General features: G+C 36.1%; 1 pseudogene; it reads left to right on the forward strand.

Moving 5' to 3' along the window:
* LOC122151877 overlaps positions 1-1,041 on the forward strand; it is a 21,006-nt pseudogene extending 19,965 nt beyond the window's left edge.
* The last annotated feature ends 14,434 nt before the right edge of the window (positions 1,042-15,475 follow it).

A 15,475-nucleotide genomic window follows, 5' to 3' on the forward strand; every position in this document is an offset into this window, starting at 1 on the left:
AAAAAAAAAAAAAAAAAAAGAATTATATGGCAGGACAACCAGACATCAGGGAATGATTTCATCCTCTTGGACTTGTTTCATGATACCCAGGCTCCTTGGTCCTTTTCTGTCTCACCATCTTTGCTGTCCTTTTGGCCCTGTTTGGCAACAAAGCAATAATCATCCTCATTCAGGCTAACTCTCATCTCCACAGTCCCATGTACTAACTGCTCAACCAGTTGTCCTTCATGGACCTCTTGTATATCTCCATATTTGTCCCAAAAATAACCTGTGCTTTTCTGTCTGAGAACCACCACATCTCTTTCATTGGCTCTGGCACTCAGAAATCCCTCTTCATGACCCTGGTGGGATCGGAGTGCCTCTTGCTGACAGTCATGGCTTATCATCGCTATGTGACCATCTGTCATCCACTGTGCTACCCCTTCTTCATGGGCCCTTTGGTCTGTATGCTCATTGTGGTTGAATCCTGACTGGGGGCACTACTCAATGCTTTGATTCATGCCATCTACACAATGACTCATTCCTTACTGTACCTCCAGGGAAATTCATCATTTCTTTTGTGAGATCCTAGCCTTGTTGAAACTGGTACATGAAGACACTTCCCAATATGAAAAGGGTCTTTTTGTCAGTGGTGTTAATTTTCTCCTTCCTCCCATGTCAGCCATTATGACATCTTATGGAAGAATTCTGTCTACTATACTGAGGATAGGCTCAAACATTGGCCTCAAGAAAACTTTGACAACTTGCTCCTCACACATGACTGTGATGTCTCTATTTTATAGGACTGCAATCATAAAGTACCTTCCCCACAATTCCTATCAGTCCTCTGACCAGGATGTTTTAGTCTTTGTCTTCTACACCATACTTACACCCATGTTTAACCCCCTAATCTACAGTCTACAAAACAAGGGTGTTGCTATGGCTCTCAGAAAATTTCTCAGAAAATCATGTATAGGAAATGTTAAATTTTCCAATTATTTGTCAATGAAAACATTTACATTTAAATGGTGGGATTTAACATATATGGATAGTAAGAGATAATTTCCAAAGAACATGGAGATTATCGGTCAATATCATTAAAATCATACACAAGTAGAATCTTACTGAAGTAATTACAAAATGGTTGTAGCAATATATTGACTGAGAACTTTCAAAAATTCATGTTGGATTCAGAAAAGGACATAGAATGAAGGATATAATTGCTGATGGCAGATGAATCTTAGCTGAAAGCCAAGAATACCAGAAATATGTTTATTTGTGTTTTATTGACTATGCAAAATCATTTGATTGTGTGGATCATAACAAATTATGGATAATATTGAGAAGAATGGCAATTCCAGAACACTTAATTGTACTCATGAAGAACCTGTGCATAGACCTGGAGGCTGTCATTCGAACAGAACAAGGGAACACTGCATGATTTAAAATCAAGAAGGGAGTGCATCAAGAGTGTGTCCTTTCACCATACTTATTCAATCTGTATGCTGAGCAAGTAATCTGAGAATCTGGACAATATGAAGAAGAATGTGTCATCAGGATTGGAAGAACAACCTCCAATTAACCTGTGGTACAATAACAACACAACTTTGATTGCTGAAAGTGATAATGACTTGAAGCACTTACTGATGAATACTAGAGAGTATAGTCTGCAGTATGAATTACACATATAAAGAAAGCAAACATCCTCACAAATGGACAATCAGTAGCATCATAATAAATGGAAGAAAGGCTGAAGTTGTCAAAGACTTCATATTACTTGGTTCTACAAGCAACACCAATAGAAGCAGCAGGCAAGATATCAGATGACATACAGCACTGGGCAAATCGGCTGTGAAGGACCTCTTTCAAGTCCTGAAAAACACATATATCCTTAAAGACTAAGGTGCACCTGACACATGTCATGGTATTTTCAATCACTTCATATGCATGTGAGACCCGGACAATGAATAAGGAAGAGAGAAGAACATTCTATTCTTTTGAGTTGTGGTGTTGGTGAAGAATGCTGAAAATGCCATGGACTGCTAAAAGAATTAATAACTGTGTTCCAGAGGAAGTGCAGCCAGAGTGCTCTTGGAAGGAAGAATGGCCAGACTTTGTCTCACCTACTTTGGTCATGTTGTCAGAAGGAAGCATTTCCTGGAGAAGGATATCATGCTTGGTAAATTAGAAGGTCAACCAAAAAGGGGAAGGCTCTCAACAAGGTGGGTTTATACAGTGTCTACAACGATGGGCTCAGGTACAGCAAGGATCATGGGGCTGGCACAAGACTGGGCAGTGTTTTGTTCTGCTGTACATAGGGTCACTGTGAGTCAGAGACAGCTCTATGGCACCTAACAACAACAACAGATAGTACAATCTATACATGGAGATATAATTTCATATATTTTGATTATAAAACTAAGAGATTTTGAGAAGTAGAGGGAAGATTAAAACATATATTTCTATATCTAAGAATAATATACAATGTCATAAATTTCTTCCTTTCAATTATCATATATTTGCATTAAACTACTACAAATGAGAGTCTCCCTTAGCTGTATAATATATTAAACATGTTTTTATTCCTATGAAATAATTATAACTGATCAATATTTTAAAATGCATACATCTTCAAATGGATAGCCATGATGCTTTAACTAATTATTATTTAGCAAATTGTCACTGCTTTCTCCAGATCTTCATGTGAGGACCACACTGCTCACTCCATCCCACATTGACCTGGTGATTTAATAAATTTTGCTCAAATGCACTTGGCTGAAAGTGTCTCTTTATAATAGTCTCAACCCCAGAGATTCAGTGATCATATTTTCATATTCTGCTATTGCTACTTACATAATCTTTTTAAAATTTATTTATTTACTTTCACTGTGGTGAGAACATACACAGCAAGACAGTCACCAACATAACAACTTTCACATTTATAGATCATGGACTCTGATAACATTTTCATGTTGTGCCACCACCATTGTTATCCTTCTTCAAATATTCCACTGTTACTAGCATAACTTCAATGCCCCACAGACAAAACTTCCCCTTTCCCCCTCCTTCCAACTCCTTGTATCCACTAATAATCTTTGATATTATTATGTTTAACCTACTAGCAACTTTCCCTCTCCTCCCCCCAGTTCCTGGTAACCAAAAAGCAAAATTGGCTTCCTTATGTAAACCTTCCCTTGACTTTTTTCAATAGGAAATTAATACAATATTTGTCATTCTATGATTGAATTACTTCCCTCAGCATGTTGTCCTCCTAGTTCCTCCATGGTATGTGGTGTTTTGCATATTCTACACTATTCTTTACTGTTTCATAGTATTCCATTTATATGAATATACCACAGTTTCCCATTTGTAATAGTGTGGTTGTTTGGCTGTTGCTGTGAGGTTGAAAACTATGCCACTAGCATTTCCAGTATCACCAGTGTGATCCCTGGATGACAGGTTTCAGCAGAGGTTTCAGACTAAGACAGATCCAGAAGAAGGAAGGGGACATCTGATTCTCAAAGAATTGGCCAGGGAAAACCTTATGAATAGCAATGAAACACTATCTGACATATTACTGAAAAATCTTATGAATAGCCCTGAAATCTTGTCTGATATAGTTCTGGAAGATGAGCCCCTCGGGTTGGAAGACACTCAAAAAATGACTGGAGAAGAGCTGTCTTCTCAAAGAAGACTAGACCTTAAAGACATGGAAGGAGTAAAGCTTTCAGGACCTCCAATTACTGATGTGGCACAGCTCAGAATGGGAAGAGATAGCTGCAAGCATCCACTAATAATGAGAACATGGAATGTACAAAATATAAATCTAGTAAAAATTGGCTGAAAGTGTTGTCAAAAATGAAATGAACACATAAAAATTGATATCCTAGATGTTGTTGTTAATTGCCATTGAGTCACCTCTGACTCATAACAACCTTATGTACAACAAAACAAAACACTTCCTGGTCAGGTACCAACCTCACTATCCCTACTAAAATACACTAGACATTAGTGAGCTGAAATGGACTGGTTTTAGCCATTATGAATCAGACAATCACATGATCTACTATGCCAGGAATAACAAGTTGAAGAAGACTAACATGGCATTCATCATCACAAAAAATGTTTCCAAATCTTTCCTGAAACACAATGCTGTCAGTGATAGGATAGTATCCTTATTCCTGTAAGTAAGACTAGTTAAGACTACTATTAGTCAAAATTCAACACCAGCCACCAAAGCCAAAGATGAGGAAATGAAAGATTTTAGCAACTTCTGCATTCTGAAATTGACCAAATATAAAATTAAGATGTGTTATTATTACTGGAAATTGGAACACAAAAGTTGGAAACAAAGATGAATCACCAACAGTTAGAAAATATGGTCTAGGTGATAGAAATGACACTGGATATTGCATGATAAAATTTTGCAAGGCCAATGACTTATTTATGACAAATACTTATTTTCAACAACATAAACAGTGGCTGTACACATGGACTTTATCAGGTGGAATACATAGGAATCAGATTGACTACATCTGTGGAAAGAGGCAATGGGGAAGCTCAATTTCTTCAGCCAAAACAAAGGCCAAGAACTGACCATGGAACAGATCATTAATTGTTCATATGGTAGCTCAATTTGAAACTAAAGACAGCTACAACAAGTCCACAAAACCAAAATGTGACCTTGATTATATCCCACCTGAATTTAGAGACCATCTAAAGAATAGATTTGACACATTGAATACCATTGACCAAAAACCAAATGAATTGTGGAATGATATCAAGAACAACAAACATGAAGTAAGCAAAATGTCATTCAAAAGACGGAAGGAAGAAAAGACGAAAATGGATTTCAGAAGAGACTGAAACTTGTTCTTGAATGGAGCTGAAGAGCTTAGTGATAAAGATTAAAGACCACAGACTGCAGTATGGTTTACCCTTCAACATAAAGAAAATTAAAATCTTCACAACTGGACCAATAAGCAGCAAAATGATAAATGGAGAAAAACTGAAATTGTCAAAGATTTTATATTACTGGATTCCACAATCAATATCAATGGAAACAACAGTCAAGAAATCAGACGAAGTATTTCACTAGGCAAATCTGCTGCAAAACACCTCTTTAAAGTACTGAAGAGCAAAGATACCTCTTTGAAGAGTAAGATGTTCCTGACCCAAGTTATGGTATTTTTAATTGCTTCATATGGATGTGAAAGCGGGGCAATGAATAAGGAAGAGGAAAGAAGAGTTGATGCTTTTGAGTTGTGGTGTTGGTGAAGAATACTGAAAGTACTATGGACTACCAGAAGAATAAATAATCTGTCTTGGAAGAATTATAGCCAGAATGCTCATTGAAAGTGAGAATGGCCAGACTTCATCTCACTTTCTTTAGTCAGGTTGTCAGAAGGGACTATTCCCTGGAGAAAGATATCATGCTTGGTAAAGTGGAGAGTCAGCAAAAAATGAGAAGACCCTCAACAAGATGGATTCACACAGTGATTGCAATGGTGGGCTCAGGTATAGCAAGTATTGTCAGGCTAGCACAGGACTGTGCAGTGTTTCATTCTATTGCACATAGGGTCACTATGAGTTGGAATTGATTTGACGTCAACATCAACATTGCTTTTAGAGATAACTCCTGTGTCTGATATGTCATAGCCAAATATTTTATTTCCCAACCTTTAGGTTCTCTTTTTACACATTTGAAGAAGTCTTTTTTTTTTTATTTTATTCAGATTTGGGTGAAAGTTTACAGAGAAATTCATTTCCTATGCAACAGTTCTGTGTATCCCTGTGGATACACAGCCCTGCTATTCTCCCATGATTGATCTCTCCAAGGAATGTATCTACCTAATGTAAATGTTCAGCTCATATGCCTGTCTTTTGTTTGGCTGGAAGCCACAAGAGAGGGTTCAAATCCAGACCTGAAGGGCAGCTAGTGGCCATAGTCTCAGGGGTTCCACCAGGCTCTATCAGACCAGCAAACCTGGTCCCTTTTTTCCTTTTTATGATTTTGAGTTTTATTCCACATTGTTCTCTCACTGTTTCAGTTACCTAGTGACAGTCTGACAAGGGTATACCACAAATGGGATGCTTGAACAAACAGGAATGTGTTCTCTTACAGTTTGGAGGCTTTAAGTCCAAGTTCAAAGTGGCAGACTTTAGGGGCTGTGTGAAATCCTCTCAACCTTGGGGTTCATCTCTGCCTCCTGCTCCTAGCCCTCTGAAGCTAGAGGCTTCTCTTCACTCAACTGGCTGGTAAGACTGACAAGCCCAAGGCTGACAAGTGAAAAGGCACAGCTCGAGTTACCAAACCACACAGCACATCTTTAATTGAAGTCCATTGAAAGTCTCAAGGTCAGTAGAGTATGGCAGGCTGCTGAACAATGACATGGCTACATGCAGGGTTCAAGTGTGCCATAAGCTAGAGACCTTTCCCAAGCTGCTGCTTATAAATGGGAGGCAGACAGTATCCCTAAAGCAGCTACACAGCTGCTTGTGGTAGATCCCACCACGGAGTAGATTGCCAGTCTTATCAGGATGTGTTTTGGCACTTTGTCAAAGATCAGCTGTTTATAGATGGATGGATGGATTTCAGGATTCTCAAATCCCACCCCCCCCCTTACTGTTCTATGTCTCTATTGTTGTACCAATACCAGGGGGTATTGGTTTTGAGATCTGGAAATGTGAGAACTTTTACTTTGTTTTTCTTTTCCAGTAGTGTTTTACTTATCAGAGGTCTCTCTTTTCCATATAAAGATAGTGATTGTTTTTTCCCTGTCCTCTTTAAAGTGCTGAAGAACAAAGCAGTCCCTTTGAAGACTAGAGTGCACCTAACCCAACCTATGGTATTTTAAATCACCTTATGCAGTGAAAGCTGGGCAGTGAATAAGGAAGACCAAAGAAGAGTTGTTTTTAGTTGTGGTACTGACAAAGAATACAGGAAGTACCATGGACTGCCAGAAGAATGAACAAATCTGTCATGGATGAAGTGCTGCCAAAATGCTTCTTGGAATTGAGAATGGCCAGACTTCATCTCATCCATCTACTTTGGCTATCAGAAGTTAAAATTCCCTGGAGAAGGATATCAAGCTTGGTAAAGTGGAGGGTCAGCAGAAAAGAGAAAGATTGTCAACTAGTTGGATTGACACAATGGCTTCCATGATGGACTCGGGTATAGAAAGGATTGTGAGATTGGCACACCACTGGAGTGTTTCCTTCTACTTATTGTACATAGTGTTAGTATGAATCAGAGCTAACACAACAGTACCTAACAACAACAACAAAGATTGTTGATGGAATTTAGATCAGGATTACATTGAACATATAGATAGCTTTAGGTAGTATTGACATTTTCATGATACTCACTTTTTCTGTCTATGAGCATAGCTTCTTCTTACATTTATGTAATATTCCTGTACTTTCTTATAGACGGGTTTTGGAGTTTTCTTTGCGTAAGTCCTTTGTGTCCCTAGTAAGATTTATTTCTAGGTATTTTATCTTTTTGGTAGCTATTGTAAATTACATTTATTTATTCATTTCTTTTCAAAGATCTATTAGTTGTAAAATAAAAAAAAATATATTTATATACATTGATCTTGTATCTTGACATTTTTCTGAATCTTTCAATTAGAGTAGTTTTTCTAAAGAGTCTCCTGGGTTTTCTATGTTTAGGATCATGCCATCTGCAAATAGAAATAATCTTATTTCTTCTTTACCAATTTGGATGCTTTTTATTTATTTCTTACCTTATTGCTCTGGCTAGAACTTCCAATACAGTGTTGAATAGAAGTAGTGATAGAGGGCATCCTTGCCTGGTTCCTGTTCACAAAAGGTATGCTTTGAGTCTTTCTTCATTGAGAACAATGTTGGCTATAAGTTTTGCATGTGTGCCATTTGTTATGTTGAGCAATTTCCCTTCTATTCCTATTTTGCTGAGAATTTTTGTCAAGAATAGCTTTTGGATTTTCTCAAATGCCTTTCCTGCATTGATTGACAGGATCATGTGTTTATTTCCTGTGTTTTGTTTATGTGATGAATTACATTATTTTCTGACATGGAACTACCCTTCCATACCTAGCATAAATCTGTTTCTCCTATGGTGGGGGAAGTGGGATTCCATAAATCCCACTTAGTCATGGTGTATTATTATTTTGATATAGTGTTGGATTCTGTTGGGTAGGATTTTGTTGAAGATGTTTGCATCTATACTAGTGAGGGATATTGTTCTTTAGTTTTCCTTTTTAGTGGTGTCTTTTCCACATTTTGGTATCAGAGTTATGCTTGTATCCTAGAATGAATTTGGGACTATTCCATCATTTTCTATGTTCTAGAAAAGTTTGATTAGTACAGGTGTCAGCTTTTCCCTCAATGCTTGTGATGCCATCTTGGGAAGGATTTTTTTGTGGTTTTTCTATGACTTGCTCAATTTCTTCTTTTGTTATGGGTCTATTAAAATTTTCTACCTCAGTTTGAGTTAGTTTAGGTAGGTTGTGTTTCTAGAAATTTGTCCACTCATTCTAGCTTTTCTAATTTGTTGCAGTATAAATTCTTTGTAGTATTCTTTAGTAATCTTTTTTTTTTTTTTATTTCAGATGGTTCTACTGTGATGTTGTCTATTTCATTTACTTTTCATATTATTTGGATATTTTATTTCTTTTCCTTTGCTAAATTTGCCAGCGGTTTGTTGATTCTGTTAATCTTTTTGAAGAACCAGTTTCTAGACTTGTTTATGTATTTATCTATCATTATTTTTTTTTTTTCAGCTTCTTTTATTTCTGTTATGATCTTTATGGTTTCATTTCTTTTGGATAGTATAGTTTCATTTTTTGCTATTTTTCTAATTACTGGTCTTTTTGTGTAAAGGTGTGAATTTTTATTCTTTCTTCTCTTTTGATCTGTGAATATATTGCTATAAATTGACCTCTGAGTAATGCTTTGGGTGTATCCCAAGGTTTGGTTACATTGTCTTTTCAGTCTCGATTGTTTCTTGGAGATTTTTTTAATTTCTTCTTTATCATACTTTATTTTTCCTGTTACCCAGTAGTTCTTGAACATTGTGTTATTCAGATTATTCAGTGTCATGTATTTGATTTTTCCGGCTGTTCTTTCTGTTATTGATTTTTAATTTTATAGCATTGTGATCTAAGAAGATACTTCGTAGTATTTTATTGTTTTTAAATGTATTGAGCCATGTTTTATGATTTAACATATGTTCTATTCTTGAGAATAATCCATGTACACTTGAAAATAATGTGTAGTGTGGTTTTGTTGGCTGAAATGTTCTGTATTTATCTATGAGGTCTGGTTGGTTGAGTGTGTTGTTGAGATCTTCTGTATCTTTGTTGATTTTTTTTTCCTAGTTGTTATTTCCTTCATCAAAAGTGGTGAGCTGATATCTCCTACTATTGTTGTAGAATTGTCTACTTCTCCTTTCAATTCAATTAATTATTTTTTTATATATATTTGTGAACTCTTTCTTTGGATGCATAAGCGTTCATTATGGTAATGTTCTCTTTGTCAATTGACCTTTTTAACCTCATATAACTTTCTTCTTTGTCCCTTATGTAGGTTTTCACTTCGAGTATATTCTACCTGAAATTAATATTGTCATCTTTGCCCTTTTTGGGTTGCCATGAGTACATTTTTTTTTCTTTCCATCTCTTGATTTTTAATTTATTTTTAACTTTGTATCCAATGTGGGTTACTTGTAGGCAGAATATAAATGGGTCTTCTCTTGTTATGCAAACTCCCACCCTCTTTCTCCTGACTGATAAATTTAGTCCATTCACATTTGGTGTAATTAATAACATTTATGATTTTTTTGCAATTATTTGTCTTTTTTGGTATGTTACTGGTTGTTTCTTTATTTCAAATAGCTTTCTGTGCTGAGTTCATTTTTTTAATCAAAGTTATTTTATTATTATTATTATTATTCTTTCTTCATTGTTGTTGGTTTTGTGTTTAGTAAATATACAGTTATCTGATAGTTCTATTACCTGTTCAATCTTGGGAAGATTTCCTAATTCATTAGTATGGACACTTGGTTCCACTATTTTGTTCCATTTGTTTGTTTGGATTGAAGTTGTCTGTTGTCTCTGAAACATTTTAAAGTTGTCTTTATTTGTCAGTTATGTGCTGATTAGTTTGACTTTCATATTATGTTTTGTTTATTTTGATATATCTGCATCTGTGGGGCAGATGTGCTTCTTTGTCTGTTAGCTTGGCGCTACTGTGTCACTCCCTCCTCTTGCTGGGTTGGTGGAAATGTAGGTGAAGTTCCCTTTTTCAGGAGGTGAAGTGGCAGTTGGAATGAGCCATTGTTGTTCATTATCTGTCATTGATCTTGTGATGCTGGAGCTGTTGGGGGTAATTGTCTGTTTGGTGAGGTGGTCGGGTAGTAGATATGGCTGATTAGTCAACAGTTAATATTTTCTTCCTATTGAATGAGGCATGAACAGGAAAGAAATGAAGAAAAAGAAATCCATGGAGAAGAAGAAGAAGTGGAAAAGAGGAAAACTGAATAAAAAGTAAAAGTTAGAAAATAGAGGAAAAATATTTAAAAAAAAATAAGAAAAAGGGAAAAAGAAATAGAGTGGTGCAATTAAAGATTGGTAAAAATGAAAGAAGCAATGGAAAAGGGATAAATATTTAAAATAAAAAAAAAGAAGAATAAGGAAAATTGAGGAAAAGAGAAAGAGGAAAATAAGAGTAATTGTGGAGGAAGGATTTTCTAATTATGGTCAGCCAGCAGCCTTTAGATCAGGCAGTTGTTGCAGAATCTGCTGAACCAACAAAGTATACACCCACATAGGTCAAAGGAGCCTGGCACCAGTTGGCACTTCCAAGAGAAGAGGCTCTACGTGTTTGTATCTTGTGCTTAGTCTGAGAAAGATCAGTCAATGATGCAAGCACAGGAAGGTATAGCTGCAACACTTGGGTCTGTCTGTTAGGAGTGGCTTGCTGAGTGTTGTATTGGGTCATACATCAAGCCCTGCAGCACAAATTCACCAGTCTCCCTTCAGGAAACAGATGAGGCAGCACTCATCCTCAAAGATCTACACACTGAAAACTCAGGAAGCAGCTCCACTTTGTCCCAAAAACATTTGCTAAGAGATGAATCAACCCAACAGCAGCAGATCTGGTTTAGAGTTTCATTTATTACAGGAGGGTTCTTCTATTCTTTTTCCTTTACTCCCTCCTCACTCCAAGGTCCCTTTTACTATGGGAAGTCTGTCCCACTTTCCAGCATGATCCTCTTCCTCATAGATTTAGCATACCTTGAAATTCTCCAGATCTGTCTTCCTTGTGCCTTTAACAGTGTGTGGATTCGATGAAGAGGTCCCCCCACCACCAACTTTTTTGCCTTTGTATTTCTAATTGCTTCTCTTTGGACAGTCTGGCTTTTGATCTTATCCTAATCACTGACCTCATTCTGTTTCCCTTTCCTAACTCTACTCATTCTAATATGATATCTTCTCATTAGATACTTGTAATTCTGGGATCATTATTTGTTTCACTCAGTTTTTCTGAGTTCCTGTTGTACAGGTATTTTCTCCCCTCAGAGTTAATTCCTTTAAAATGAGTTTAGCTGTTCTTTTATTTTCTTGTTGAAACAAAATATTCCTGAATAGAGATCTGAGTAGCCAACTTATCAGCCAGTTTATTTTCCTTTACTTCATATGGTTGGAGGATTCATTTGAGTTGATGAGCTTTTGTTTTTATTGCTGCTATTTCAGAAAGTAATAAAAAAATCATCCAATAACTTGGTCACCAAAGTAATGTTATTTATAGGTGGTCCTGAGGAAGTTAAAAAATCTGCTTTGTTTCTATATCATTCCAAGTCATGATTTACTCCATAACCATAATTAGAATCATAATGTATATGAGTTGACTGACCTTGTGCCAAATTATATGCTTTTCTCAAGGTTTCTCTGTTTTTTGACTGAGTTTACTCCAGGAAAGTGTCCATTTTCTGATACCTCCATCATAGTGACAACATATAATTCTTGATACCTAGAACTGGAGGCTTCATATTTTAGGTAGGAGCCGTCTAAATACAATACAAGTGAAGAATTAGAGAGTGGAGTTTTTTGTAAATTAGCATTTCTAAGATGTAAAACTTGATCTGCTAAATCAAAACAATCATGATCCATCACCTCACTTGTGGGATTAGGCATAAGGATAGCTGAAATTAAGCACTTAACATTGTGCAATTTAAGTTTGAGGGCACTAGAAGAAGAGCTTCAAGTGTAGTTAGTCAGCTAGCAGAAAGATATTGAAGTAGGGTACATTTAACATGGCTGAAACAACATGTGGAATATATATATATATATATATATATATATATATATATATATACACACACACACACACACACATATATGTGTATATATATATTTTCCCCCTATTACTATATCAGCTGTTGTTTCTACCAATTTGTTAGTGGCTGCAACTGTGTAAAGACATGGATGATAAAATCTGGCTACTGGATCTAATTGCATACTGTAATAGTCTACAAATCTTTGACAATCTCCATGCCTCTGATTTAAGAAGGTCAAGGCATTCCTTTGTCTTCAAAAAAGTAAAGAGAGAAATCTAAGGAATAGTAAGGAATAGTTAGGGAATCCAAGAGCTGGGGGTGAATTAAAGATTCCTTTAGTTTTATAACAGCTGGGACAACTTCCTTTAACTGATCCATAGTTTGGTTTAATTTATAGGCTAAAGGGGCTAATTCAGAAGCATCAATTCTTTTCCAATTAAAAGATGTCTTTCTATCATTTGGGCTCATTAAGGATTTAATACTCTTATAAATAGTGAATTAAAGTAAAATTAGCTCATTCAAGCCATAATTTTAACCCTAATTATTTTGTAAACATTTTAGTTAACATATCTGTATAGTTATAAACAAATTCATACTTTTATTGATTAAAAGGTGGTAATTTTGCCCTGTAAATTTTTTGGAGGAACACTCTGGAAAAAAATAAATAAATAAATAAATAAATATATATAAGTGCTCCTGTAAACTTCATGGTCTCTATTCTAAAACTTGTGCCTAAGGACCAATAGAGGCACTTAAAGTCAATTAGCATTTCTAATATCCTGTCTGGAAATCTCTTTAGCTTAGTATATGCATTTTTAAATCACACATAGGCTCAGTAAATCATCCTACAGCAACATTTTGACAAATATTTTCTGATATATTTTCATTTGTTGTTCACATTGATTACATCATTTGAAATTCATTGTATCATTAATATGCAAATTTAGTATCTACATTTATTTTTGAACTATTATTCTTTTACTGAACAATGAATGTTTTCCATCATATGTCCAAAAACACAAATTATATTGTTGCTCTATAGTAAACCTTATATCATATGATAGTCAGTAATTCAATGATTCATGCTTATTTCTGAGGCCCTAATTTCAGAGCAAAATACTATTGCAAGGTATGACAGAGCTCAAATATAATTTTAATTAATCATATTTGCAAAAAAATCAAAACTTGGCAAAGCAAGGGCATAATTGCTTCATATAACAAGAACAACAACAACAAATTAAATGATATGAATAAAAGAACAAACAGTATTTTAGAAATTTAAACTCTATCTGTTATGGTGCTTCCTTTCTGACAAATTGTGCTCAGTGCTGATATCATATAAATTGTTTTTCCATTCACCTCCTCAAGCCCCTTGACTTCTTTATTCCTCACACCGTAGGTAACAAGGTTCAAGACTGATGTGAAGATGGCATAGACAGCTTAGACCCCCTTATCATGGTTCACTGAATGGTAAGATTTTGGCCTAATGTAGATGAATATAAGAGTACCAAAAAGAGTCTGAATAGTCAGATGAGAGGAACAGGTTGTTAAGGCTTTCTTCCAGGCTGTAGGTGACTTCATGTGGATCCCTGCAGCCAGGATTAGGCTGTAAGAGGCCAAAATGAAAGCCAAAGTGATCAAGAGAATGAAAATGCAACAGATATGCATGAAAAACTAAAAAATCGAGGTGTCAGCACATCCAAGCTGCACCAGTGATAGTGCCTGACAAAAGAAGTGATTGAATTCCCTTGAGTGACAGTAAAGGACACTCAAACTGATGTTAAAAATATCTGTAACAAAATCCAAGCTCTTTACACTTTTGGTATTTCTATAATAAAGAAGGGAGCTCTGGTAGCATAGTGGCTACGACACTTGACTTCTAACCAGAAGGCTGGTGGTTCAAATCCACCAGTCACTCCTTGGAAGGAAGATGGGGCAATCTACTTCCGTAGTGATACTGCCTCGGAAACCCAAGGAGGGGTCACTATGAGTCGGGTCTGACTTGACGGCAAAAAACAACAACAATATAATAAAGAAGATTCAAATTTATATAATTCAGTCTATATTGAGGTAATATGTCTCATAATTATTAATTTTAGATGTGTCTTGGGTATTTGACTAATATTTTCTCACTTGATTTTCTTCAATATCAAAATAAATTAAACTTTTTAAAGTTACAAAAATTGTATAACTAATAAAACCAGTTTGCAGGGGAAAAAAAAAAGTTAAAAGGCCCTATTGTACACTTACATGTGGCCTGCACTCCAAGCACATTAGGCTTTCAGTCACCACAGATACTACTGCATCCATCATCATATACTTCATATCATATTGACTTGTGTTCCTGATTATGGTGTCTATGTCTCATTTTATTTACAATCCACTCCTCATTAAAATTTGTATGTGATATGTTCTATAATTAATCTGCCCAATATAAATGAATATGTCCATATAAAAAAATTAAGAATTTTATAAATGTACATAATGAATCTTTATTAAACATAAACTTCCAAATCATTTTGTCCATCAAATATCTTATATTTTTTAAAAATAGATAGAAAAATTAGAAGATTGCTGAAGAGGCAGACAAACTGCACAGACCATCTTCAACAAAGAAAAGAGGAAGCAAGTAACACAGACACGGAAGAAAATCCCGGAGCCCTGAGGTTTGAAAGGAAGGTGAAGGAAGTGGACTAAACTCCAACTAGTAGAAGAACCTGCATGGAAACACCAAAAAAGGAGACAGATGGAGCTGCGGTCCATCAGCAATCCTGAAGGCATGAACAGCTGGGATATTGCCAAGTAGTGTTAGGACCTAAGAATTAACCTAAAAATCAGCCCTGCTAGCCAGGGGCTGCATGGAGGACTGCACTGGCAGCTGGTGAATAAAAGGGTAAGCAGCAAAGTGGGAGACAGGCTGAGATGTGGAATTTTGGCTGAATTTTGGCTGACCGGAGGGTGAAGCCATTTCAATTATATACAAGGAGAGGTCGGGGACCTCCACAGGAGCAGGATATCCAGGTAAAGTGGGGAGGGAGGCAAGGCTAGGCCCCAAGCCCCCTAGAGTCAAGAAAGGGAGGGAGCAGGAGTGGCTGGGGACCTCTTGAGCAGCAGGATATCCAGGTAAAAAGGGATGGAAGTCAAGCCTAGGCCCCAATCCCCCAGAACCAGGAA

The sequence above is a fragment of the Orycteropus afer genome, unplaced genomic scaffold (genome assembly GCF_000298275.1).
Source record: "Orycteropus afer afer isolate SDZICR_OR568_19922 unplaced genomic scaffold, OryAfe1.0 scaffold00840, whole genome shotgun sequence".
Lineage (NCBI taxonomy): Eukaryota > Metazoa > Chordata > Mammalia > Tubulidentata > Orycteropodidae > Orycteropus > Orycteropus afer.